Raw genomic sequence first — 26,472 nt, 5'->3', positions numbered from 1 at the left:
ATACTGCTGTGCTCAGCTTAGATCCCAACTGATCACACTGTAGTCAAAAAACTCTTCAATGGAAGAGAGCCCAGGTATTTGTTGATAGGATTCACCTCCTGAGTTCCTTCCCCAGGGATGGAAATCTCATGCTACCTGTTGATCAAAGCCTGAACAGTTGCCTCAAACATGTTGCCATTTTGTGGCTATTTACTGCAGAAAGGCCAGTTTATTATCAGTTAGAGCCAGAATTGGGAAGTCCTCCCCTAAAACAATCCTTTCTGACTGTGTTCCCTTTTTTAAAAAGAGACCAGTTCAGACAATCTAAATAAAGGCAACTTCATACTGATGTCCTGAAATTAATTAGAAGTTTTATTCACTTTTATAAACCATGAAACTTAAAGGAGCATTTCATACAGCCATATGGATTAATCCTGTCCCACTAGAGTTTGGACAATGTTTTGTTTTATTAGGTTAGCTACACTATCGAATATAAAACATTATTCTTGCCTGGTTAGTGATCCAAAAGAAGTTTTAAATTTGGTCGTCTTCCCCTTTTATCTGCTTTTTAATATGTATTCAGCTAGGCAGCTTCTTTGAAGTTGTCTTCCTGTCCATGTGCAGGGTGTGAGGTCCCTGGCAAACACTACCCAGCCCTCTGCCTAGGGTTTATGCAGAAACATCTTAAACTAGATCTTGGTACCAATTCTAAACCTCAAGTCATGCCTCAGTTTTTTTTCCTCACCAAAAACAAGGATCTAAAGGTCAAAGGAAAAACTAGAAAGAAAGGAAAATTGGGAAAAACAAAACCATGTGGATTCTAAGTATTTCTTTAGCGTTTTCTTCTAAAGCAAGATAGCCCATTAATACATTGAGCTGCTACTATGTTCTCAGAGCTGTACACAATAAAATAACACAAGATCATATCCATCATGGTATTATACCCTGAGATTTCTGTCATAGTAGGCTATAGGAACTACAGACATTTACTTGGGAAGCTGACACAACCATTCTGCCTGCTTCATAAATTCTTAGAATAAACAGAAGCCTGGAAGGCCCCATTACTCCATGAGAAAGACCTAAATCAGATTAAGTATCTCTTCCATCTCTTCCCTATACTTCTTCCACATTCTTTTCCTTTATGAGAGAACAGAGTACTCATTAATAGAACCTGACTAAAGTTCACTGGAGTACACACACACACACACACCCTTTAATAACCCTGAAAGAGAAATGGGGTTGAATGGTCTTCGTTGTTTCTCTTTGTACTTCAACTTTTTTTCCCTTTCATTTAAATGTCTCATTCTTTTGAAAAAACAAAAACCAAAGCAAGCAAACAACAACAACAAAAAAAGAACATGAGTTTGACCACCCTTCTTCCAGTCTCTTTTCTGATTTTTGCAGTACTGGGATTTGAACTCAGGCCTCACATTTGCTAGGCAGGTGCTCTACTGCTTGAGCCACTCTACCAGCCCTTTTTTGTGATTTTTTTTTCGAGATAGGATCTCACAAACTATTTGCCCAGATTAGCTTCAAACTGTGATCTTCCTGATCTCTGCCTCCTAAGTAGCTAGGATTATAGATGTGAGCCACCAGCACTGGGCCTTCTTCCAATTTCTAATGGAAACTAGGAAACAGAATGAGCGCCTCAGCCTCAAATCTGAGAAAGAACTCCAAAAGGAACAAATACCACATTTCGACTATGTCAGTATCTATATTCACAATACTCCGTAACTCCTTCTCTTTTTCAGTCACACATACCATACTTCCCTTCCCCCAGGTGTTCTTTCTCTTTCTAAATTCACATTATTTGTGTGCATAGATATGTCTATGTGTGCACATAAGTACATAATACATTCATACATATGTGCATGCGTATGTATATCCCAAGGTTATAATTACAAAATATTCTATTGTATGATTTTTCTTCAAAATCAGCAATCCTTATGACTGTGCTACCTAATAATTTCATGATCCCACATTCCCAGTCAAAGAGCAAAGTCACACTTGGCTGGAAAAACAGGTTAGACCTTGCCTTTGTCTCTGGTACATTCCTTGAATGACACCCCAAGGCACCCCAATGGCATGTCAATCAATGAACGACCCTGATAGGAAGTCAAGCTTTCAAATTTGCAGAACACTTTCCAGTTCCATGAATGCTCACACAGTACTGGCTTACTCCATCTTGGAAATTCATCTTGGCTTATCTCAGTTCACGTTTTTAGGGTGAGCATACTACTGTTTTGCCCATATGAAAGTAGGGAGTTGGTGTGCACAATTTCTTCTCTTCTATAGTTTATAGTCTATCACTATTGATGTTCCAACATGAGACAGTTCGTTTCCTAGAAACCTGCAGGAGTCTTCTGGGTCCCAATGGTAACCATATTTTCTGAGCATAACCCTAAGGCATTCCAAAAAGTTTAACAAAATATTACTGCTATATTTTGTTGAAGTTAAGATGCCACAGATTATAAAATGCATCTAATTTTGGAGATAAAAATATTGTAAACTATACACACACACACATACAATGAGGAACAATGAAATACAGTCCTGTTTTATATCAAATAGTTTCCAAAAATCACAAGTAGTCTATGGCTCTGGAATGCAAAGAACTTCAAGGATTACTTCAATTTATGTGTTCTTCAATCTTCTTTTTTGTTTTGTTTTGTGGTGTTAGAGACTGAACTCAAGGCCTTACACATGGTAGGCGAGCTCTCTACAATGGAGTTATACCCCTAGCCTCTAATTTTTTTCTGTAGTAATTCTGAGATAACTAAAACAGGTATTTTGCTCACTCGATATATGAAGGGACTGGCTCAGAGAGGTTATGACTAGTTCAAAGTCACAAGCAAATCACAACAGGGTCACAAATCCCCATACTTTAATCTCTGCACTCTACACTACATCACAATCTGCCTTGCAGAAAACAGGTGTCACAGTATCAGCTGAGTCCCCAAATCCATTTCCCCTCCCCATCCAGCACTGAGGACTAATCATTATTGATTTAAGTCAATACACATTTCTTCTTTCCTTCCTGTTTTTCCAGCCTCCTATTGGACTGAGGATAGTCACTTCACCAGGTATTCAGTATTCACTGAATTCTACTAGGCATGGAGGGCACCACTGAGAACACCTCTGTGCCTGTGTGTGGCATGCTGAGCTGAGAACCCTGCCCTGAGCCAGACTGAGACCTCAGGAGCAGGGAGGTAGGAAGTGCATGCTCTTTCTTTCCAACATCCGTATGTGGCAACATATTATGCAGCATCATAAAACTAAACTGTGAATCAAGGAAAATTCTGACTTTTTCAATAAAATAGTAAAGAAAAAGAGAGTACAAAGGTAAAATATAGGGAGGGGAGAATTTACTTTAGAGATCAAAATCTCGAGAACATAGCCTTCTTTAAATAATTTCTTGGTATGATAAGGGACTGAGCCTCAAATAATGCCAGCCATTCTCCATAATAGGGAGTAAATCAAAGATAAGAAAGAACAGTGAAAAATGCAAAAAATGCAATGCCACGTTTTGAAATACAGAGTATTCTTTCCCCAGAAGGTTAAATTTCTTTTCTTTTTCTCCTTGCTTATTTAGGCCACAGAAAAATTAGCTTGCCTTTTGAGAGACATGAGACAAGACTGGAGGAGGGTGATCATTTTTAGTGTAGCAGTTAAGGAACAATTTGGGGTAATTTCTCTTTGTATATCAGGAGGTCAACAGACATTCTAAGGTTTCCTGAAACAGAACTGATCAAATCAGGCCAATGGGTCTATTTTGGCATGAACTGGAGATGGAATGAGAGGAAGGTGAGCAAAAAGGAAAGAAAGATGTAGAATAAATGGTAAAATTCTCTCAGATATTCTTTCCTTTTCTTTTTTTGGCAGCACTGAGGTTTGAACTCAGGGCCTGATGCTTGCTAGGCAGGCACTCTACTACATGAGTCACTTGGTCAGCCTGATACTCTTTTCATAAATAGGAAATTTATTAATTCTTCCAGTAAATAGTTATAAGTACCAGTTAGATATTTGAGATACAGAAGTCAATTAGGTAGGTATAGATCTTGCCACCTTCAAGGGGCTTACACCCAACAGGGGAAACAGGCATGAAACAAGTCAATATAAACAAATAAAATAACTTCAATGACTTAGAGTTAAGACAAGAATAAGGGATCTTATATACAGAGGATATGAGAAGCTCTCTGAAAAGGTTACATATAAGTAGTGCCTCCAAGATGAGAAGAAGCCTAGCATGACAAACACCAGTGAAGAGTATTTGGGTAGAGGGAAGCAGAGACACAGAGTTGGAGATGGGAAAAACAGACACAAGAACACACTTGGCTTGGGAAGAGCAGACCAGGAGGACAGACCCATGAGGTGAGGTGGTTAAAATCATTTGTTTTCAGAAGCACAGGGACTAGTCAGATTAGGGTGTTTAATTTTTATTATAAGAAAAATGAGAAGTCACTGAAGGATTTTATAGCAGAGTAATGAAATTTAATTTGCCTGTTCATAAGCTGAGTGCTAAAGAGATTAGAAGGGGAGTGATGGAGTTAGAAGGCTGCTGCAATAATTTGGACAAAAGAGGATAGTGTCTTGAAACAACCCAAGCACCCATTGATTGATGAACAGGCAAATAAAACAAGGTATGTACATGTAATGGAATGTTATTCAACCTTAAAAAGGAAAGACATTCTGACACATGCTACACCATGGATGAACCAGGAGGATACTACTGCATATAAGCCAGTCTCAAATGTTTAAATACTGTGTGATTCCACTGATAAGAGGTAACTAGACAAGTCAAATTATAGAGAAAGAAAACAAAATGATGATTGTGGTGGGGAGGAATAGAAAGCTGGTGTTTAAAACTTACACTTTCAGTTTTGTAAGATGAAAAGGGTTCTGGGGTTGGATGTGGCACTGATTGTACAGCAATGTTAAAGTATAGAATGGCATCGAGCTGTGCTCATAAAAAGAGTTAAGGTGGTAAATTTTATGTTATGTGTATTTTAACACAAATTTTTTAAGTTTTAAATGACTATACAAACTGAAACTATATATATATAATTCAATCTTCATAATCAAAGGGAAATATGATTGTTTTGTGACCTTTAAAACATTAAAAAAAATCTCTTACTATTTTAACTTAAAATAGTAGACACATTGAGAATGAAGTAGTTTAGGTCCTCTATAGGGGAAAAAAGTTAATGGTGGCTGTAATCTGGATGAGGCAATGGAGATGGAGAGAAAGGGATGTTGTGTGAGATATATTGTGGAAGCAGAGCCTATAGGACTTACCTATGGATACCATATGGGACACAATTCAAAGGTGAGAAAGTGACGTGACTCATGGGATTCTGCTTAAGGACTGCATGGGTGATAGTTCCACTGACTGGGGCTGAGGTGAGCTAAGTCCTAAGTCTCAGTGTTTGTCTCTCTCCCTCTCCTTTCTTTTTGAGACAGGGTCTTGCTATATAACTCAGGCTGGCCTCAAACTCATGATCCTCTTGCCTTAGCCTCCCAAAAGCTGGGATCACAGATGTGCGCCACCTTTGCCCAGCTTAGCATTTCTTTTTAAATATGATATACCTAAGATGTTTATTAGACATCCAAAGAGAAATGTCTACTAGGGACTTGAATATGAAAGTTTGGAGCTCTGGGCTGGAGAGACAAATTGAGAAATCACTGTTATACAGAATGGATATGTTTATTTAGGGAGAAGTGGCCAGATGTCTTCACATGCCTGGAGCAGTATGGATGCAGTCCTATGGAGTTCCATTCAAGGTCTAGGACCCTCAGGGTCAATTTGCTCAGAAAACACCAGGGCACCCCAGTGAGGGTGTGCTTCTGTGTCCCACTCTTCAGTACAGGCGTATGCAGGAGCCAGAGGTCTACACCACTGTAAACCAGGTTTCTTGGAAACAGAACAGCTTGAAATAGGGCTTTTCTCTATTAGACTCCATGAATCCCAGAGCTGAAAAAAAAAAGTGCTGCCACAGACACCAGTAAACACAGGAGAAGGGCTCTTGCAAACTATTTGCCCAGGCTGGCCTAGAACCATGATCTTCCTGATCTCAGCCTCCCAAATAGCTAGGATTCCAAGTGTGAGATACCAGCACCTGGCTGCAGTTTTTTTAATATACTGGAAGCCTCAGAAAAAGCAAAGAACACAGGTCTCTCTCCACACCTCTGTCAGTCAGGCCTTGACCTTGAACAACAATGCAGGTTTCTATGAAAACTGACCAAAGGTCTCAGGTGTGGGGAGCCCAGGGAAGATCCACAGAAGACTCTGTATCCAACCCGAATCTTAGGAGGATGCACAGCATTCTCTCATTCTGAGCACAAGCTCTTCAGGCTGCAGGCCAAGTTCCTCCATTGTTAACCATAATCATGGGGTATCTTTAAGCCCGATTGTCATTTGAGAGAACTACCTTAGGGATTCCTGTAAGATGAAAAGAGATACTGCATGTAAGGCCTTTAGCATGGGGAGTTTAACTGTGCACAGTCACAGTCAGGCGTCTCTAGCACCACTGCTATTTCTGCTAATAAGGGATGTGCACAGTAGTTAGCTTGGTAAAGAGAGAGAGCTTGCTGATTTCACGCTTGTGGTGATGGCACTGAGGAAGTAAAAGTGGAAGGAAGGGGGAGACCTTAGAAATTTGGGGGGAAAGGAAGTAGTGGTGTGAGCTTTGGTCTGAGACAGGAAACAGCAGGCCAGCCTGATGTGAGACACTAGTTGGCCTGAAAATAAACAGTGGGAGAAGGTACGGGAAGCAGAGATACCATGCTGGAGAACTTGAGGCCCCATTCACAGGGTCACTTATGTGAGCAGTGCCCATGCAGCGTGTACTACACAGTCTGTGCAGCTGAGGGGCAACCTGCCTGCAGGAGTGCTCGAAGGCACATGAACAGGGGACACTGCAGCTACAGTCATTGGCCAAGGTGTAGCAGTGCTAGTGTATCCACTTCAGTCAATAGGGGCAGCAGTGTGACCAGAGGGATCACCAACTTCAATGCCATATGGAAGTCATATCCAAAGAAGTCCATGGTGACATAAGAGTGTGGGACTCTAACTTATCAGCATCACTTTAAGAACATGGATTTCACTTCAGAAGCTCCTGCCAGCACTTTCTACACCAAGACCAATAAGGAAGAGAGGAAAATATAACTCCATGCCACAAATTTCAAGCTTAGTGCCTGGTCCTCCAATGAAGGTAGCCCAAGGTAGACTTGTCTAGAAAAACACAGAGCTTCATTCCCCCAGGTACATGACAGAAGGAAAAAAAACATTTCCCCATTTGCCTTTCATTTGTAGAAATGAAACTTGCTCCTCACCTGTGTCCCTGCCCCTCGAGCCTTATCACCTCTCCATCTCTTGTTGCCCAGCTCCAGGGAACGCTGGTCACAGCTATCTAGGGCACAACACAAACCATGCTCTCTTATCTGAATGCTGCCTGCAGATGTGCAGTTGGCAGCCCTGCTAAGCACACACCCCAGGTTTATATCACATTCACAAGTGAGAAAAAGCAGAGGAATGTTGGATGTTCAGGAGAAGGTGAAAGTAGAGAAAATACCTATGTCAACAGGAATCATTGGATTATTCTTCATGCAACAGAATAAAGGGCACAACAGTGATAGGAAATAGCAATTATGCTTGGGTGAGAAGGAGAATGATAGTGTCATTAGTGGCTGATTTGAGGGCAGAGAAAGTTCCAGTACATATCCTAAGGAAATTAGTAGTGGCCTGGTAAGGACTGCAATTAATTGGAGGTGGGGGTGAGAAATAAGTTTTCTGCAGGATACATTGAGATGAAAAGGACTATAAAACAGAACGGTGGTTATAGTAAATGTAGACTTGGCACCCGGAGAAAAATCAGGGGTAAAAAGTGATATTTCAGAGTCACTCATGTTCATACCATATTTGGTATGTGAACAAATATGTTAACATTATGGGAAGTAAGAAGAGACAAAGAGGTAGGTGACTTCTGGAGCATGAGATGGGGACATGGAAAGGAAAAAGGGCATCTTGAGAGATAGGAGGCAGTTAGAGAAATAGAGAAAAACCAGAGTCCTTTAAGAGGTCCTGGAGGCAAGAGAGAATTTTCCAGAAGTAGGGAAACTTCTCTAGTAAAGCCCACAGAAACACACAAAGGGGTCTGGATGGTCACTAGAGACTCTTGAGAAGGTTTGCTGGAGGGCCAACTCCATGAGGGATGGACCAGTCCCTCTCTTGCAGCACTCCTGGGCTCAGTGCTAGTCATACAAAAGGGAAGCAACAAACATTGTGGAATGAAGTAGCACAGCTGAACTGGAAGGTCAAATGCAAGGAATTAATAATAAACCATAATTACAGTTTAAAGTTTAATGACCCGCAATGCAGCTTTATAAAAGAAGGCAAAAAAACTACCAGCATACACATTGTCAATCCTGATTACATGCTTTTATAGGGCAGGTACTTTTCTATTTCCTTGGCATAAACTGAAATCCCCCCCTGAGGTGAGGGGCAAGAGGCTAAGTCCTGGGATCTTATTGGTCACAAATTTCTCTGAATAGCAAAATTGTAAAACCTTTCTGCTTTTATGTCCACAAATTTATTAATTTGGGCTTCATACAAATTTGTTTGAAGACCTTGAAAATACCTAGAAGATGGAAAATAGACTTAAAAATACTGCTTCCACAGAACCATTTTTCATGACTTCTTACCTATTTGAGCATGATTAGAACTGGGTCTGGAATTTTCTTTCCCTAGAAAAAATTTCCATACCAAGAAAATGCCTCTTGAAATCCCAACAAAACCTCTAAGGACTACAAAAATCTCACCCTAAATTAATTTTCTACTTATATAGGAGTCAACACTCTAACATTCTCAAATTGTTCTTTAAAAAGAGTATATGGGCATTACATGCATTATCTTATGTACTATTTAATATCTCTGTGAGATAAGGTACTAGTCTTGTTTAGTTTCCAGCTTAAGGAAACTGTGGCTTGGATGGGCCATGTTTCTCATGGTCATACAAGTAGCAAAGCAGAGGAGCTAAAATTTAAACCCAAAATAGATCACAGATCTCATAATATTCATTTTTGTGGCTATCCCATGGAATATTGATGACTATTCCATTACATCATTTTAAAGTTTTATATAGAGAGATATCTATCTCTGTTTCTTTCTCTCTCTTTCTCTATCTCTCTCTCTGTCTCTCTCTCTCTATATATATATATATTTTTTTTTTAATTAGAAAGAATTTTTAAAACAGGAACTCATGAAACAGATGGCCAGTTTGCACAGGGACTAGTACACAGGTTCCAAGTGATGTATGTTTTTCTATTAATGTACCCAGCTGCCCAGTTACTGAGGGCGGCCAGTGCCACTCAGTGTGCACGGATGAGGAAGGACAGGGAATGCACGAATGAAGCTTCTTACTCTCAGCTAAGCTCTGCTGAATCCTCATCCCGGAGACTGCCACCTGTGGTGTTCCTGCCTGTTCTCCTTTCACTGGTCTTTGTCTCTCCAGGGAAGTGGTGGCAGAATTCAAAGCCAAATTTCTCTTCCAGGGCTCTATAGCAATCAGAGAAAAGCCAGAGTGAGGGGAGAAGTAAATTCAAGAAGGAGGGGGAACTAAGCAGGCCGTGGCTTCACAAGAACCACAGCCTAGCCATCTCAGAGAGGCTGTCAATGACTACTACATCTCAACACCTTCCAGTGGAGAGGGCAGTACTAGGACAGGGAATGCACCTGGTGTTGTTGCCCTTTGTTCAGAGTTCACTTCAGGGTGACCACTTCCACTTCTACTTCATATGCTGTTACATCTTCTGGCTCCTAAAACAGCAGGTAGAGAAGCCAGATTCAACAGCCTTCTACATGGTGCTTCATCTGAACCCAAAAGGGGTGGGAGGACCACAAGCAGTAGCCTCAAATGGCTGCATGGTTCAGTACAGCAGAGTCAGTCACCACATCAGCCCAGAGACAGGTGGGGCCAAGAGGGCTAAAGACGTGCTTAGACATCTTCAGACACAGGAATCTTTTTTTTAATTGTTTTATTATTCATATGTGCATACAATGCTTGGTTCATTTCTCCCCCCTGCCCCTCCCTTACCACCCACTCCGCCCCCTCCCTCTCACCCCCACCTCAATACCCAGCAGAAACTATTTTGCCCTTATCTCTAATTTTGTTGTAGAGAGAGTATAAGCAATAATAGGAAGGAACAAGGGTTTTTGCTGGTTGAGAAAAGGATTGCTATACAGGGCGTTGACTCACATTGATTTCCTGTGCGTGGGTGTTACCTTCTAGGTTAATTCTTTTTGATCTAACCTTTTCTCTAGTACCTGTTCCCCTTTTCCTATTGGCCTCAGTTGCTTTAAGGTATCTGCTTTAGTTTCTCTGCGTTTAGGGCAACAAATGCTAGCTAGTTTTTTAGGTGTCTTACCTATCCTCACCCCTCCCTTGTGTGCTCTCGCTTTTATCATGTGCTCATAGACCAATCCCCTTGTGTTTGCCCTTGATCTAATGTCCACATATGAGGGAGAACATACGATTTTTGGTCTTTTGGGCCAGGCTAACCTCACTCAGAATGATGTTCTCCAATTCCATCCATTTACCAGCGAATGATAACATTTCGTTCTTCTTCATGGCTGCATAGAATTCCATTGTGTATAGATACCACATTTTCTTGATTCATTCGTCAGTGGTGGGGCATCTTGGCTATTTCCATAACTTGGCTATTGTGAATAGTGCTGCAATAAACATGGGTGTGCAGGTGCCTCTGGAGTAACCTGCTGACACAGGAATCTTAAATGTGGACAGGAACCCACGTTGGTATGCAATCTCAAATACACAGAATATAGATGGGAGGACCTCACAGGTCCTGTTGGACTCTTGGTCATTTGTACTCATGAAACTTCTGCAGGTTATTAGAGTTCATCACCCATTCATTTCTTCTTTCATTTACTAAGCATTCACTGAGCATTCCCTATTGTTAGGCATAGTCTCATGAAATTCTAGAGATACACATTAACATGCAAACCCACTGTTTGCTACCTAAGTGTGTGAAATAGACATGCCTGATCCTTATATCCATCCCTGACCTTGCCCCTGCCTAATCTCATACCTGAACCTCACATATCATTGACCCCAATCCCTTAAATGTGTATCAGAGATGAGGCAGGATAGGGACACAAGAGTAAGACATGGTATGAAGGGAGGGTGAGGCTCAGATATGAAGGTTAAGTTCACCAAAGCTCTGAGATTTCAGGGCTGATGTTAGGAGCAGGGATGGGTGATGCACAGGGATGGCCTTGAGGATGCCTGTTTTGTACATGAGTTGGAAATTTGTAAGTTTTTATAAGGTTCCCACTCAAAACAAAAAAAACTGCATTAAAATGTAATATGCCCATGCAAAGCCTAGGAGATGAATAAAAGCATGTTGTTTCTAAACTATCGGTAATTCCATTTGATGAAGCAATGAGCAGGGCAGTAGGAAGACAGGAGGCTTGAAAGACTAGAAGGAGTCAGATCAGACAGGACCTCGTAGCCCAGACCAAGAAGGTTAGATCTTGTCATAAAAGCAATGGAAGTCAACTAAACAATTTAAGTGGGGGAAATAACATTACTCAATTTGGATTTTAGCAAGATCATTCTGGAAGCATGAGGAAGATAAATTGGGTGAAATGATGAGCTAGTAATTATGATGATCAAGCAATGCAAGATAGAGAGGAGGAATTTTTTCTACAGCCATTTAGGATACAAAATCATCAGGAATTGGCAATTAAGTCTCTTTGGGGCTCACGTACGTTGAAAAAGTCACTGTGTGGTAGAGAGATGAAAAAGTCTATTGGAATACTGGGTCAGTTTTTGTAATACTCATCAAGCAAGGATCCCAGAAGGAAGAATGGTAGAGGGGTGATAGGAATATGATGAGTTCAATGTTAGGTCTGAGTTTGACAGACCTGTACAACAATCATTGAGATGTCTACATGGCCTGTTAAATAAGCAGGTCTAGAGCTAGGAGAAGAGAGACGAGAGCTGCCGATGTAGACTAGAGGGTCATGAGGAGCTACAGTTTGGATTGAGTGACTAAGAGAATAACATGAGGAGAAACAAGGAGCAAGGTTGGGACCCTGGGGATGATCAATGCGTATATGTTAAGTACAGGATAGATAGCCAGTTGGGAATTCATTATACATGTCTGCCCTGATCACCATCATGGAAACTTGGGTCCAATTTAACTTCTCATTGCAGGGAAAATCAACCTGCTTCTTTTAGAACCCAGAGGAAAACCAGGTAAAAGAGGTATCTGTGTTCTTTCCACCCAGTGAAATCTTCAGGTAATATAGAGTTAAGGGTGCTCTGTATAGGCTCAAGAACAAGAGAGAGAGAGAGGGAGAGAAAGAGAGAGAGAGAGAGAGAGAGAGAGAGAGAGAGAAGGAAGGCTGAGCACAAAACTGCAGGGTATAGATTTTCAGGTTTCTAGTTTCCAGCACTCCAAGTGAGACCTCTTTCATCTTCCTACAGTATGGGCTTCTCTGGGTACAATTAAGGTGTTTCACACACCTGTCCCCCATCAGGGGGACGTGTCTAGCTAGGGCCAAGACCAAGAAACACAAGTCAACCTTGATGGCTATTCCCTGGAACTAGTTCTTAAGCTTTTTTAAAATTATGGCTCTCTTAATCTCTTAGTTATAATTTAACCCAGAAACTCTTGTCTCTGTAAAAATATTCATACATGCAACATTATTTGAAGTTTAAGGAGCTTTACAGACAGCTTTCCCAAAGTCCATCTGCAAATTCCCTCGGGATTTCTGATGTCCCTGTTAAAAGTTCCCACTCCAGAACAACTTTCTAGCTTGAGTTTAGGCCTTTCAAAACCAAACAAACCACTCCCGAGGAGCACAGAAGGAAACCAGGCACTGTTGCTGACACTGACCCTGAACTGATAATTCCTTATTTCCATTTTCAGCACTGTGGAAGCTATCTCCTTCCCTTTACTGAGAATCCACTCCCTCAACCTCCCCCAACAACCCAGACATACAGGCATAAAACCCAAACAACCCAACCAGACACTAAAACTCAGGCAAAGCAATAGTCCTCGCAGGCTGCAGCTACACAGGGGCCCTAGGGTTGTGTATGACATTATCTTTGAGAATCAGGCTGCTGAGGAGCAAAACATATCCCAAATTCAAGTATGCTAACTGAAGGCAGGAGCACATGAGAGTCTTCACCTGTCAGGAGCACACAACCACACTGGGTGGGCTTGGCCTGGCATGAGAATCCAATAAATGTGTGTAACTGATGGCTGCCTGTGCTTTTGTAGAGTGGAGTTTGGGGTTTTGATTTGTGAAATGTGCTGTTAACATCCAGTCTTTAAAAAATTATAAATTTAGAGAGCAGACACATTAGGAAGTGTCCCAACTTATAGGAGAACTTTAAATGCTGAGGATTCACTCACTCCCACACTTCTAGTTTATTTCCTTCTTTTACATTCTTTAAAAATTTCTGTATGTTTTTATTATAAAACGAAAACACTCCCACTGAAGAAAATCTGGAAAATACAGAAAAGCATAACCATTGATATGCTTCTAAAATGATGTGATTTTTAAAAATTACATTTGCATGTACTTCCCAAGGACACGGCTAATGTTTAGGGTAAGGCCTTCCTTGTGGGATCAAGAGAGGCTGTCACCACAGACAAATAGGACAGGATCTTTTGACCTTGCAACTCCCTAGGCTTGTACCTTAGTGAGGAAATATTATTTATTCTATTGTACTTTCCAAGTTGATGGAAATTTCCCACCATTTATGCCTATTCTCTTTACTTCCACATCCTGGAAGAACAGAAAGAAAAATGTAATCCCTGGAAGTTCTTTGCTATTGATTTTTCACTTCGATGCATCAGTGTTTTCTTCTTTCCATTGTCACATCGCCCACGTCCATCTGGAAAAGGTTTCTCCAAACCTCTAGCAGAGATTTAGAAACAAACCATGCCACTACATATATTTGGTCCTGCCACCACTAATAGCAGTAGTTCTTTGGGTAGATGTTTCACTGACCGTAACTCTTGCAAAACAGAAAAGCCACAAATTCAAAGCATACAAACCCTAAATGCAAACACAGCAGACAGACTAATTAAAGCAGCAACAAGACTTCAGAACGCCATTCTCCATATCTCTGGATTCTTACTTAGTCAAGACAGTGGCACTTATTTAAAAAATACACTCAGAATATTATTTGCTGAACAAAATAAAGTGGTTACCACTAGCCATAAAACTTGAATTTACAACAGCAGGTAAAATCAGTTGGAATTTTGGAGAGAGTGAGTACCTTCCTACTTGGCTCACAATGGTAGAAGTGCAAGCTTGAGGTTGGCATGTACAATATAGAAACACTGACATAGCCAGAAATAGGCTTTTTTTTTTTCCTGTTTCGGCTTTCAGATTTCTGAATGCTTGTACATCTGAGATTCATATAGCAACTGCCACATACACAGGTCAGACTTGATTTTTGGATGTAGTGTTACAACTACATAAATAACCGACATGTGTGTGGAATTTACTGCAGTATTTCCCTGACCTCCCTCTTATTTTTTAAAGAAGCAAAATAGTACTAGTGTGAATTAAATTAAAATTTAGTTCAGGGGAAATTAAAGGACTTTAAAAATGTGTGAGTTGTCACGGTTTCCCACTTCAAATATGTCAGCATGAGTAGTGAGAATTTTACAGTGCTACTGGGAGGAACAGCCTCACAGGATGAACAAGTACTTACAGAGCCCTCAAATCTAGGAGACAGGCTTCTTTACTATCAGTTTCCACCTCACAGAGAAGGAAATTGAGTCTTGGAGGCCTAGGAACTTGCCTGAGGGTAACAATGCTAGTAAGAGACCAAATGGTAGCTGGTCCTAGTCTATTAGTTTAAAGCCCATGTATTTTACCTGAGCATTACACAGGTCAAATGATCCAAACTACCCAGAGAAAATGCCATCCAAGAGTTCACACTACATTTTACACTGGCAAAGTGAAGGAAAGAACAAACTAGAGCTAGAGCCAGCTTGACTTTTCCATTGGAGCTGGAATGTCCCCTGGTTCAGACCTCAGACCCCTCCTTGACTACTTTCATTCCTTCACAGCATTAGGTCTCACCTATAAGCCTGGGACCCCCATAAAGATAGTTCTGCCTTTAATTCTCACCTGCTCCTGCTTGATGATCATCTTCCTGTCAGTGCCTAACAACCTTTTCAAACTTCACACATCCAAAACTGACCAACTATTCTCTCTCCCCAAGTCTACTACAGCCAAGATGATGCACCTCTGTCTTCCCAGAATCCCTGGCCAAAAATATCCAGTCATTTATACTTGCCTTCTCTTTTTCTCTTATACTGTTTCTTTCACAATCGTTTTACAAAAAAACACAGTCTACAAACATATGTCACATATAATTCTTTAAAGTGGCTAGTTCAATCAGTACACTAATATATCTGACTTGTATGTAACTCATCATGAGTACCTTTACTGAAGGAATCATGAGCTTCCTCTATAATGGGCACTGCAACCTACACACAGTGATGTCACCCACCACTTTACTTTTATGTGCTATTTGGTAAAAACTTATGCAACCTTTCCTTTCTCCAGGACATTGATTTCAAAGTGCTTTATAACTCACTGAATTAAATAACTCATGCAATCTTCATAACAAGTCTAGGAAGTAGGTTCTATTATTATCCCCTTCCCAAAGATAAAGAAACTGAGGCAAAAGGAGGTAAATAACTTATCAGAGGCCTCACGATTCAAACTTGGACAGTCTGCCTCCAAACCCTTTACTATTTCACCTTGTTCCACCCACTGGACATACTGTCTTCCCTCGTAAATTTTCTTTCCATAAGGTAGAGACATATATGCACAAATCAACTAGCATGTTATCTGGCTTTCTTATGTCCAAGACCCACCTCTACAAAGTGCCCAGCCTGATGGGGTGCACATTTTCTACCCTCTTCATAGAAATGACAAGGGTTCAGAGTCTCTGGTCCCATAAACACTGTGCTATGACCAGCTAAGTTACCCAGACCAATGAATGACATGTGACAGCAAACAACTGAATCTTTGGAACTATATCACCAAAGCCCTCTCAAGGACCAGGAACTTAAACCCAACCAACAGTACAGCATGTGAGCTCTGGGGCCCTGAGTGTGATGGATGGCACAGTTGAAGGAGTCGGCAGGTCCAGGGCTGCTGTAGCCAGCACCACCCACCTATGCCATTTAGGTTGATGAGTGAGTGACTGAAGAGATATGCTGTGTTTACTGAAATAGATACCACTTCTCAACCAGCCCTTCCTTATAGGTTGCTTTATAATAAAAACACTAAGGAAGAGGAGATAGGGAAGAGAAGAGAAAGAAGTGTGCTTCAATTACCCTGCTAATAGTGTGAACCGACTGCAAACATAAGGGTAGGTTCCTTCACAGTGGGATCTCTAAGGTGTGGAAAGAGTGGGCAGATAGCCCCTGTTGACTCTTTAGAGTACTTTTCCTTTTGTTTCCAGACACCATAAAAACTAAGAGCTTAGCTTCCAGAGCTCAGAGGTTAAAGAGGTGGAGTCAAAGCCCAGCTCCACTCCAAACTCTTGACAAATTATTTAACCCAGACTCTGTCTCATCTGCAAAATGAGATCCTACTTCCCTGACCTAACACCATTGGGGTGCAAATAAGGTGAGGTAATGTGGTACAGAGGACCTGGCACCTAGAAAAACCCGATAAATGCCAGTTACTGATAATGATTTTGATCATTTCAATAATACAAGTGTTTTCACACACTTCAACTGTTCAAAGTCTGATGTGAAGGAAAGCGTAGAGACAAGGAGTAACCCAGAGAAAATTTTATGTTTGGTAAGGGTAGAGAAACACAAATAAGCTGTAGTTTTGACAGCTCTTTGTTCACACAATAGTTAGCATTCAAACGATGTATAACCTAATCCACTGTTTATAGATTACTCTGACCATATCCACTTAATCATGGCATTATAATTTTTCTCACCTAAAAGCTTAAGTTAAGAAAGACCGACAAATATACTCAGTTTCTAAAGCAAGTGGTGAAATAAAATCTGTTTCCATTTACAACACCTTACTTTTCTTTTTTTTTTTTTTTTTTAAATGCAATTAGCTACCTTCAAAAGGCAACCAATAGAGAGATTCTATCAAGCTGGTAAGGTCTGGTGTTTCACTTCAAAGTTCAGGTAGACTGAAAGCAAGTGACAGACCTGCTATGCCAGTTGGTACTTGGTATGAAAAATACTGAAAGCCATTTCATTCAGATGATGTGTTTGCACAGACCCATTGCACTAAAATGGTACCTCCTTTTTAATGAAAGCCAGGGCTAATCCTGGAAGAGAAGGGTGTAATTATCTCGGTCTCAATTTAAAATTAATGAGGAGCTTTTGAGGTTACATCTCCATGGAGTATAATGCTAGCTGAAGAGAGCTGAAGTAGATGACAGACTCTTAGTTCCTAATATCAGCATTCTTATGGACATCTGTGAAGCAACTTAAACTAGATACCACCAAATGTCAGGAGTGGTGGCATCAGTTACATGGAATTGCCAGGGGATTCCTGTGTGACTTTAAACAAGTCACTTGACCTTTGAGGTCATTTTAGAAGCAGAGAGAGACTGATCACCTGCCAGATGACAGTTTATGGTAGGGTTAGGTTTTATTTATAAAGAGGTTTGTCATCCTTAGCTCCACAGTGCTATCCTATTATTAAAATGAATAAGTTAAGAAGGTCAAATCAGAGTCCAGTGTTACTCATCTACTCATGAATAATCTGCCTTTGTGAAGAGGTTATATAAGCTGTCATATGCAAGAATATTCAGAGTAGATGGTTAAATAGCAACTAAGACAGGAAGACTTTAAGAAGTCTTCTAGCTCAGACTTCCCTTCTCCTTTCCTACTTAACTTTTCCACTCCAGATACAACATCTAGTCAGTGAACCTGAAACAGTTCACTGACTAGAGCCACAGTTCATGTAGGTCCTTTCCCTACAAAACCTGTGCTTCCACCTCATGAAATTCTACTTCTAGATCCAGCCCCAAGCAAATGCTCTTTCATGTACCTTCCCAGCCAGATACAACCTCAGAATGACTCTGAATTAAGTGTGAGGTGTACTCTTTGATTATTTGCCTCCTGGTAGTCTCATTATTGCTTAACTAATATTGATTTTGTATAAATATAACATACTTTCTCACTCAGAATACAGGCTATGTCAGAAGACTGAACACTAAACTTCTTGAAATTCCTTGTAACTTCTTCCTCAGAGTCTTGAACCCAGAAGATAGTCAATACCATTCCCAGGAGCCACCTCCCAAAGGTTTTACTGGGCAAAGCAGCTTCTTATCTCTCACTGGGACTAAAGATCACAGAAGCACTGACCACTATTTGCTGGTCAGTGAGGACATCACTGGTGACAAGTCCACGTTAGCATGGGGCCAGGTGGTGTACACAATGAATGAAAACTTTAAAGCACTGTTAGTTTTCAATCCTGCTGTTCTATTATCTAGCTATAGAATTTTGGCCAGCTGTTTTTAAATCTTAGTTGTTGCATTTAAGAAAGATAAGAATAATACTGCAAACCTGTCTCCTGAAATAGCCTGAAGTGTACATTTATATATATTTGTATATATTGGATATATATAGATACGTCCATAAAGAGAGGATATTTAGTGATTTGATACTGACATTTCTTCTTTTTTTGTGTATGTGGTGCTGGGGATTGAACTCAAGACCTACACCTTGAGCCATTCTACCAGCTCTTTTTTTGTGATGGGTTTTTTCGAGATAAGGTCTCACAAACTATTTGCCCAGGCTTGCTTCAAACCGCAATCTTCCTGATCTCTGAGTAGTTAGGACTACAGGCGTGAGCCACTGGTGCCTGGCCTGACATTTCTTAAGTATCAAATCACTAGGTAATTCTACCCAATGGGGATTGTAACATTTTCTAGTGTACAAGCTTAGCATTTTAAATCCTACTTAGTTTCTCTTGTGGCTCTTCCTCTTTTTTGAGTCTAGGGTTTGATGCATCTTTTGAAACTTTAGGCCAAGTTTCCTGGAAATCTGTGATTGAGGGAACTGCTTTAGTCCCTTGTAGTGTTGACCAAGGGAGAGTAGTACTGTGGCCAGCCTGCAAGAGGAGAGGAAATAGCTGACTTTTCAGAATTCTAACCTCCTGGACAAAGGTTATGGTTCTAAGCTTTCTCATCTAAATACCCAGAGTCCTGAGAAATTCTCCTATTTCAAAAAACACACTTGCAAAAGGTGATTTATCTGCCAAATCTCAACTATAATAAGGCCTTTCAAATGTCACTCATTTCAGTATTTAGCTGGGGCCCACCAGATTTCTTATTTTATATAAAATTAATATTTATAGTTTCTAGAATTTTCTATCTACACCTCATTGGATTGTTTTATACTCATCTCACCTTGAAGCAAATAATCTTACCTGTGAACTGACACTCAAAACGTTAATCCTGGAAGTATTTCATGCTGGGTGCACACACCACCCAGCGTGGGTGGATTCTAGGTACAGTTCATACTTTTGCCATGTCCATGACTAAGAAAAATACAGTCCAAAAGAAAACAAATCTTTTTTTGTATTTTATCTGTGTCATGTACAACTCAACATGTTTTCTCCTTAACTCCCATTTTTTGAAGCTCTGTCATTGCAAGAGTGATGAGTCAGAGTTAAGGGAATTGTTGTGACTTGCTCCACCTATTAGAACAAGCCAAGTGATCTTGGGTTGGTTGATCTTGGGTTCTCAGGGGGGTATTTATCTAGGGGGGATGGACTGCAATTTGTATGACCACATGGTACAGATGTGTATTCATGAAGCTTACCTCAAGTGAGACAAGAAATTTCTTGGTCTGACTATATTATAATTCAGCCAAGTGTACACCCAGTGGGCAAGCTCAGCTCCAGAAGAAATTAAGACTGGAATGACAAGAAGGATGAGAGATAGGATTAGAATATGTGGATAGGACTGAGTGAGAAGTCTGGAGCCAGACTAAAGGGTGTGTGCTCAATGACAGGATAGGGAGACTGGACAGAATTACAAAGAGAGGGCACAAAGATATACTGTATGCTTCTTGTTTCTCTGAATCTGAGCTTTTTTTTCCTTTCATTTCCTCACTGTAAGAATTGTATCTGCAATTTAATATAAACCTGCAGACTCAGTCATTCTTATAGACCCCCCTGCCAGCCTTCAGCAAAACTGCTGCCTAGAAACTTCCAGCCTATTTCCTGTTTCCATGGGGTCAGTCCTTCCTTCAGATCGTTCCCTCCACCATCTTTAGTTTAGTGGTTTTCTTTCTTTCTTTTTTTTTTTTTTAATATATGACAAAGCATATATGGAATGGAATTCTTTTTTTATTATTATTATTGTTGTACTGGGAGTACATTATGACATTTATAAAAGTTCTTACAACGTATCAGAGTTGAATTCACCCCCTCCATCATTCTTCGTTATTCCCCTCTCCCCATTCCTAATAGAGTTTTATTCAGCCATAAAGAAGAGTGAAATTTTGTCATTTGCAGGTAAGTGGATGAAATTGGAGAACATGACCTTAAGTGAAGTTAGCAAGGTTCAGAAAGCCAAAGGCTGCATGTTTTCTCTCTTATGTGGAATATAGACCCTATACGAATACAAGCAGCATTATGAAAAACAGGTCACACTAAGGGTAGGTAAGTTTGGTGGTTTTCAAAGTGTGGTCTCTGGACCAGCAGTATCTGCAACACCTGAGAAATGCCAATTCTCAGGCTCCACCCAGACCCACTGATTCAGAAACTCCGAGGTGGGGCTGGGAACAGTAATCCACTTTCTCAAGTCCTCAAGGCAATTTTGATGCAAACTAAAGTTTGAGAATGTGTGCTTTAGATAATAGTATAAGATAATAATTTCAACGCAAGAAAACACATTTTAGGAGAGGATTTCTGAAAAACAACACTCAATCATCAAATGATTAATTTTCTAGTAGTGGAATTTCGAGTCACATGAAAGACAATCAGAAACTTAAGGCCCCTGTATCGGCTCAGGCTATCACCATCTCTTGCCTTTAATCTTACCTCCTTCAGTCTTCTCTCCACATTGCTATTAGAGATGTATGCTCAGCCTGAAAATCTGACTCTGTCAAAACCCCCCTTAAAATCCTTCAGTGACTGCGCCCTGCACATAGGATAAAGTCCCAAGCACTTGGCACACAACTCAAGGTCCTTCATTATCTGCCCTTGGCCATTTCCCTGACCGGGTTTCCTTCTGTACCTTCCCACCTACTCTCTATGTGCAGGAAGCTTACATTTCCCCACATCTCTGACACCAGGGTTGACCATGTGATTGACCTTGACCAACAGCGCGAAAGGTGAAGAGACAGCAGGCACTTCTCAGCAGACTCTAAGTATCACAATTTTGTTCTATCGTGTTCTGTCTTTCCATAAATGTGATCAGCACTGTCCTAGAGAGAGACTGTATTTTGTGTTGTTTTGTTTTTAAGAGTGGGACCCTAGATGAAGTGCCAAACTACAACGGAACTACCTGGACATGCAGTATCAATGGGAAAGACACCTGTGTTGTTATAAACCACTGAGTTTTGGGGGTTGTTATTTAGCCTAAGATGACAGAAGACTTGGAATGCCTTCTCCCCTCTTTCTTACCCTTCTGTCCAATCGCACCTCACCCCTAGATGCATGAGAGACCTGCTCATCCTTCTACACTCAGCTCAAGCATTATTCCTCAATCAAGCCTTTAACCTTCCCAAATTAAACCAGTCACTCTCACCTGTAGGACCTCTTCTAGATGCTATGTCCCTGGTCTGTGCCAGGGGCTTTCTATTTATTGACACTAGTTTTAAAGTCATGTTTTCTTGCTATTATATAAAGTAATAGTAATAGCGAGTATGAGTCTTCATTTTTACAGTGCAAGAAATTTTGGCTCAGAGAAGAGAAGCAGCTTGCCCAAGTATCCCATGCTCTCACCAGGTGAGAATCTGGCTCTGGACTCAGCAGTCTACCCTGTGTCACTTGCCTCTGTCCCTCCCTAGCAGCAAGCTTTCAGATCCCCCCACTCCACAGGAGGGGAAAAGTTTCATCAACAACTGAAAGGACTGCCACAGCACAGTAATTTCATGCTTGCAAGATTTGCCACTGGAAATATGCTTCTGACACCCTGAGAAGATGGTCACTTTCTCTAAGTGGGTGTATTTATTCTAAGGCACCTAGCAATGCTAGGAGATCTGAGACAATTTGCCCTTTTCCCACTGCAGGGGTAAAGTGGTGTGATATGACAAGCAGATTCCCATGGACATTGCCCTAGAGAACCTTAGAGAAGGTCCTTCTGGGTTTATTGCAGGGTTCAAGGCAAGTAACAGAGGGTTCAGGACCCCAAGCAAGTCTGCTACATGTTAATATTTTAGGTTTTAAAAAAAAGTAAATAGGATCTTCGATTCTTCAGATTAAACAAGGAAAGGAAAATGACACAGTGGCAAAGGACTGATCTGGACACCCAGGTCAGACTTGGATCGACTGCCTGAAAGTAGCAAACACAATTTTAGGTTTCTATGAGCTGCTGGCATTTTGTTGTGTAGTTGAGTTTTTTCTTTGTCTCTCTTTTTAACTTTGCTTGCTTGTTTAAAGGAAAAGTAGAAAGTATAAAAACCTAAAAACATTCTACCACCATTCCCAGTCAGCCATACTAATGAAAAACGAGCAGTGAATAAGGTACCATGATATTCTTTTCACGTATAACATTCATACTAATTTTGCAAGGGTTACAATGCTTTGATTCCTAGTTGGAATCCATTTATCTCTCTCATCCTTCAAATGGAGCAGGTTTTTTTTTTTTTTATCCTCCCTCAAAGGTATCCTTTAAATGATACCATCAGTAACATTAATAGCATTTTTTCCCCTTCAAGTGTAGAAAGCCGTTCAGAGGTCCAACTGGTTGTTGGGCCAGTTTGGACACGTCTGATTTACTCTTTAAGCGATCATCCACTTCATATAATAGATAATAAGAGCCAACATTTATTGAGTACTTGGCGCTATGTTGAATGTTTTTCAGACACTGGTTCATAGAATCCTCAAAATACCACGTGTAAATTATTACCACTTTTAGATTAGTAGAGTGAGACCTAGAGAGCATGAAAATGAAGGAGGGAGAGAAAGAGGAAAGCGAGAAGGAAAGTGAGCAAGCAGGTAGGAACCAGAAGCTGCACAAGACCATAGTTAATCATTCACTCGCAGCCCTCAGGCAGCTCTTTTCAGTGGGGGCTGCACCAGAAACACACACACACACACACGAGAGAGAGAGAGAGAGAGAGAGAGAGAGAGAGAGAGAGAGAGAAAGAGAGAGAGAGAGAGAGAGACCGACTCCCCCCGCTCATCTACAACTCTTCATCCCAGCGAGAGGCTGCATTCAGCAAATTGCTTGGCAACGCGCGCAGGAAACTCCATCCAAAGCCCAGGGTCCAGGAGGCCTCTGGGCGCTGTCCAGCGGGCAGCGAGCCTGAGAGGCCAGGCTGGGGTCCTTTCTCACTCAGGACATCCCGAAGGTGGGGCGGAACGCCAACACCGGGATTTTCAGCGTGGGGGTGGAGAAGAAGCACTGTCCCCAGGGACACCTGTTGTCGCTTCCCCACTCAAGCTAATGAAGACGGCGTGGACGCCCTCGATCTCAGGGAAGGGCACCCCCGTGTATGGACACGGGGGGCGCAGGTGTCATCCCCCTCCCTCTCCAGGACGCCCGCGGCTTGTGGAAACGTCGCGCCTCCCCACGACTCGGGCGGGGACACTCTTGGGAGGCGTGTAGCAGCGCCGCGGCGCTAGGACCTCGCGGCCGACCCGCCCCCCGCCGCTCCACCTGCGGGGCCCCTCTCTCGGTGAGCGTCGCCCCCTGCCGCGGGGCATGGGCACAAGTACCTGCGGCGCGGTCCGCACGGTCCCGAGCATCGGTCGGAAGTCTCCGCAGCACAGCCGGGTAGTGTGGCCCGGGGATCCGGCCCACGAGCTGCCCTGGCCGCCGCGCTCCCTCCTGGCCGCAGCAGCGCCTCTGGAGTCTGTCCGCTCCTGACGGCCGGCTCGCTGAGTGCCCGCGGGCAACCAGCGCCGCTCCCGCCGCTCCTGATTGGCTGAAGCGCGCGCCCAAGCCGCACCCTGATTGGGTAGCCGAGGAGCAGGGCGGAGGAATAGGCGGGGCGCCGCCTGGTCTAGTCTTCCAGCCGTGAGCGCCGCAGCCTCGCTTCCCCACCGCACCCGGAGGCCCAGATCCCGACCGTGAAACTGGAATCCTGTCCCTTTACGTGGAACGGGATCCGTCGTGCCTGCACCCGAAGGGCAGGAAAGTGTCGTTTCCAATAAAACATGAGTGGTGAGGAGTGGTGGTCACCTTGGAGTCTCAGCTACACCCCCTGGGGGCTGGCGACAGGGGACCTTCCGAGATGCTATTTGCTCCTCTGTCCTCATTCCTATATGACGGTTTGATTTCATGTTTACTTTTGATACTTACTTTTCACTCTGCATAGTGTGCAGGACACAGAAGAGAAACTTGTAAACAGTAGGTGCCAAATAGTGTTTGTGGTCTCGGATTGAATTCCACACACAATCTCTACGTGTTCCTACCAGGACTAGCGAAAGAGAAGCGACTTGTCCAAGGTCCTATTCACATCAACAAATTATTTTAAGAACGCAGTGATGGGTGCTGTGGGGAGAAAAAGAGCAAGATGGCGAGATCTTCATTTATAAGATTAATAATAATCACCCTAAAATTTTCATGATGCATATTTCCTGGTAGGCACTTTTCCAAGTAATTTATATGTAGTAACTCAGAAATATAAGAAAAGGCTATATAAAGACGTCCATTGGTGCTGTGAGTGACGTGGACAAGTGACACAAGTTCTAAATACAGAGAAATTTTCATCTGAAAGACACACCACACCAGCAATATTTCACAGAGTTGGGAGAGGAACAAAGTAGAACAGAGATAGTTACTCCCATCTTCTGGAATTCCTAGCCAGAGCAATTAGGCAAGAAGAAGGAATAAAAGGAATACAAATAGGTAAAGAAACTGTCAAAATATCCCTATTTGCAGACGACATGATCCTATACCTTAAAGACCCAAAAAACTCTACTCAGAAGCTTCTAGACATCATCAATAGCTATAGCAAGGTAGCAGGATATAAAATCAACATAGAAAAATCATTAGCATTTCTATACACTAACAATGAGCAAACGGAAAAAGAATGTATGAAAACAATTCCATTTACAATAGCCTCAAAAAAAATCAAATACCTAGGTGTAAACCTAACAAAAGATGTGAAAGACCTCTACAAGGAAAACTATACACTTCTGAAGAAAGAGATTGAGGAAGACTATAGAAAGTGGAGAGATCTCCCATGCTCATGGATTGGTAGAATCAACATAGTAAAAATGTCTATACTCCCAAAAGTAATCTACATGTTTAATGCAATTCCCATCAAAATTCCAATGACATTCATCAAAGAGATTGAAAAATCTACTGTTAAATTTATATGGAAACACAAGAGGCCACGAATAGCCAAGGCAATACTCAGTCAAAAGAACAATGCAGGAGGTATCACAATACCTGACTTCAAACTATATTACAAAGCAATAATAATAAAAACAGCATGGTACTGGCACAAAAACAGACATGAAGACCAGTGGAACAGAACAGAGGATCCAGATATGAAGCCACACAACTATAAGCAACTTATCTTTGACAAAGGAGCTAAAAATATACGATGGAGAAATAGCAGCCTCTTCAACAAAAACTGCTGGGAAAACTGGTTAGCAGTCTGCAAAAAACTGAAACTAGATCCATGTATATCACCCTATACCAAGATTAACTCAAAATGGATCAAGGATCTTAATATCAGACCCCAAACTCTTAAGTTGATACAAGAAAGAGTAGGAAATACTCTGGAGTTAGTAGGTATAGGTAAGAACTTTCTCAATGAAACCCCAGCAGCACAGCAACTAAGAGATAGCATAGATAAATGGGACCTCATAAAACTAAAAAGCTTCTGTTCATCAAAAGAAATGGTCTCTAAACTGAAGAGAACACCCACAGAGTGGGAGAAAATATTTGCCAATTATACATCAGACAAAGGACTGATAACCAGAATATACAGGGAACTTAAAAAACTAAATTCTCCCAAAACTAATGAACCAATAAAGAAATGGGCATGTGAACTAAACAGAACTTTCTCAAAAGAAGAAATTCAAATGGCCAGAAAACACATGAAAAAATGCTCACCATCTCTAGCAATAAAGGAAATGCAAATTAAAACCACACTAAGATTCCACCTCACCCCTGTTAGAATAGCCATCATCAGCAACACCACCAACAACAGGTGTTGGCGAGGATGCGGGGAAAAAGGAACCCTCTTACACTGTTGGTGGGAATGTAGACTAGTACAACCACTCTGGAAAAAAATTTGGAGGCTACTTAAAAAGCTGGA

At 41.5% G+C, this 26,472-nt stretch overlaps 1 protein-coding gene across 9 annotated transcripts in view; it reads right to left on the bottom strand.

Annotated features, from left to right (window-relative positions):
• Ston2 (stonin 2) overlaps nt 1-24,073 on the bottom strand; it is a 133,511-nt gene extending 109,438 nt beyond the window's left edge. For 4 of the 9 annotated variants that reach the window (XM_074067394.1, XM_074067400.1, XM_074067401.1 and 1 more), the window contains exon 1: nt 23,915-24,073. The gene's annotated coding sequence lies outside the window, so the exon portion shown is untranslated. Of the gene's footprint in view, nt 1-7,311; nt 7,389-9,397; nt 9,533-9,709; nt 9,800-19,845; nt 19,940-23,914 lie in introns of those variants that run through there. The other 5 variants (XM_074067395.1, XM_074067397.1, XM_074067398.1 and 2 more) reach the window with 5 other exon arrangements.
• Nucleotides 24,074-26,472: the final 2,399 nt, after the last annotated feature.

This window comes from Castor canadensis, chromosome 3, assembly GCF_047511655.1.
Source record: "Castor canadensis chromosome 3, mCasCan1.hap1v2, whole genome shotgun sequence".
Lineage (NCBI taxonomy): Eukaryota > Metazoa > Chordata > Mammalia > Rodentia > Castoridae > Castor > Castor canadensis.
Note: the sequence above shows the minus strand (reverse complement) of the source record. Positions and strands in the feature narration are given on the sequence as shown.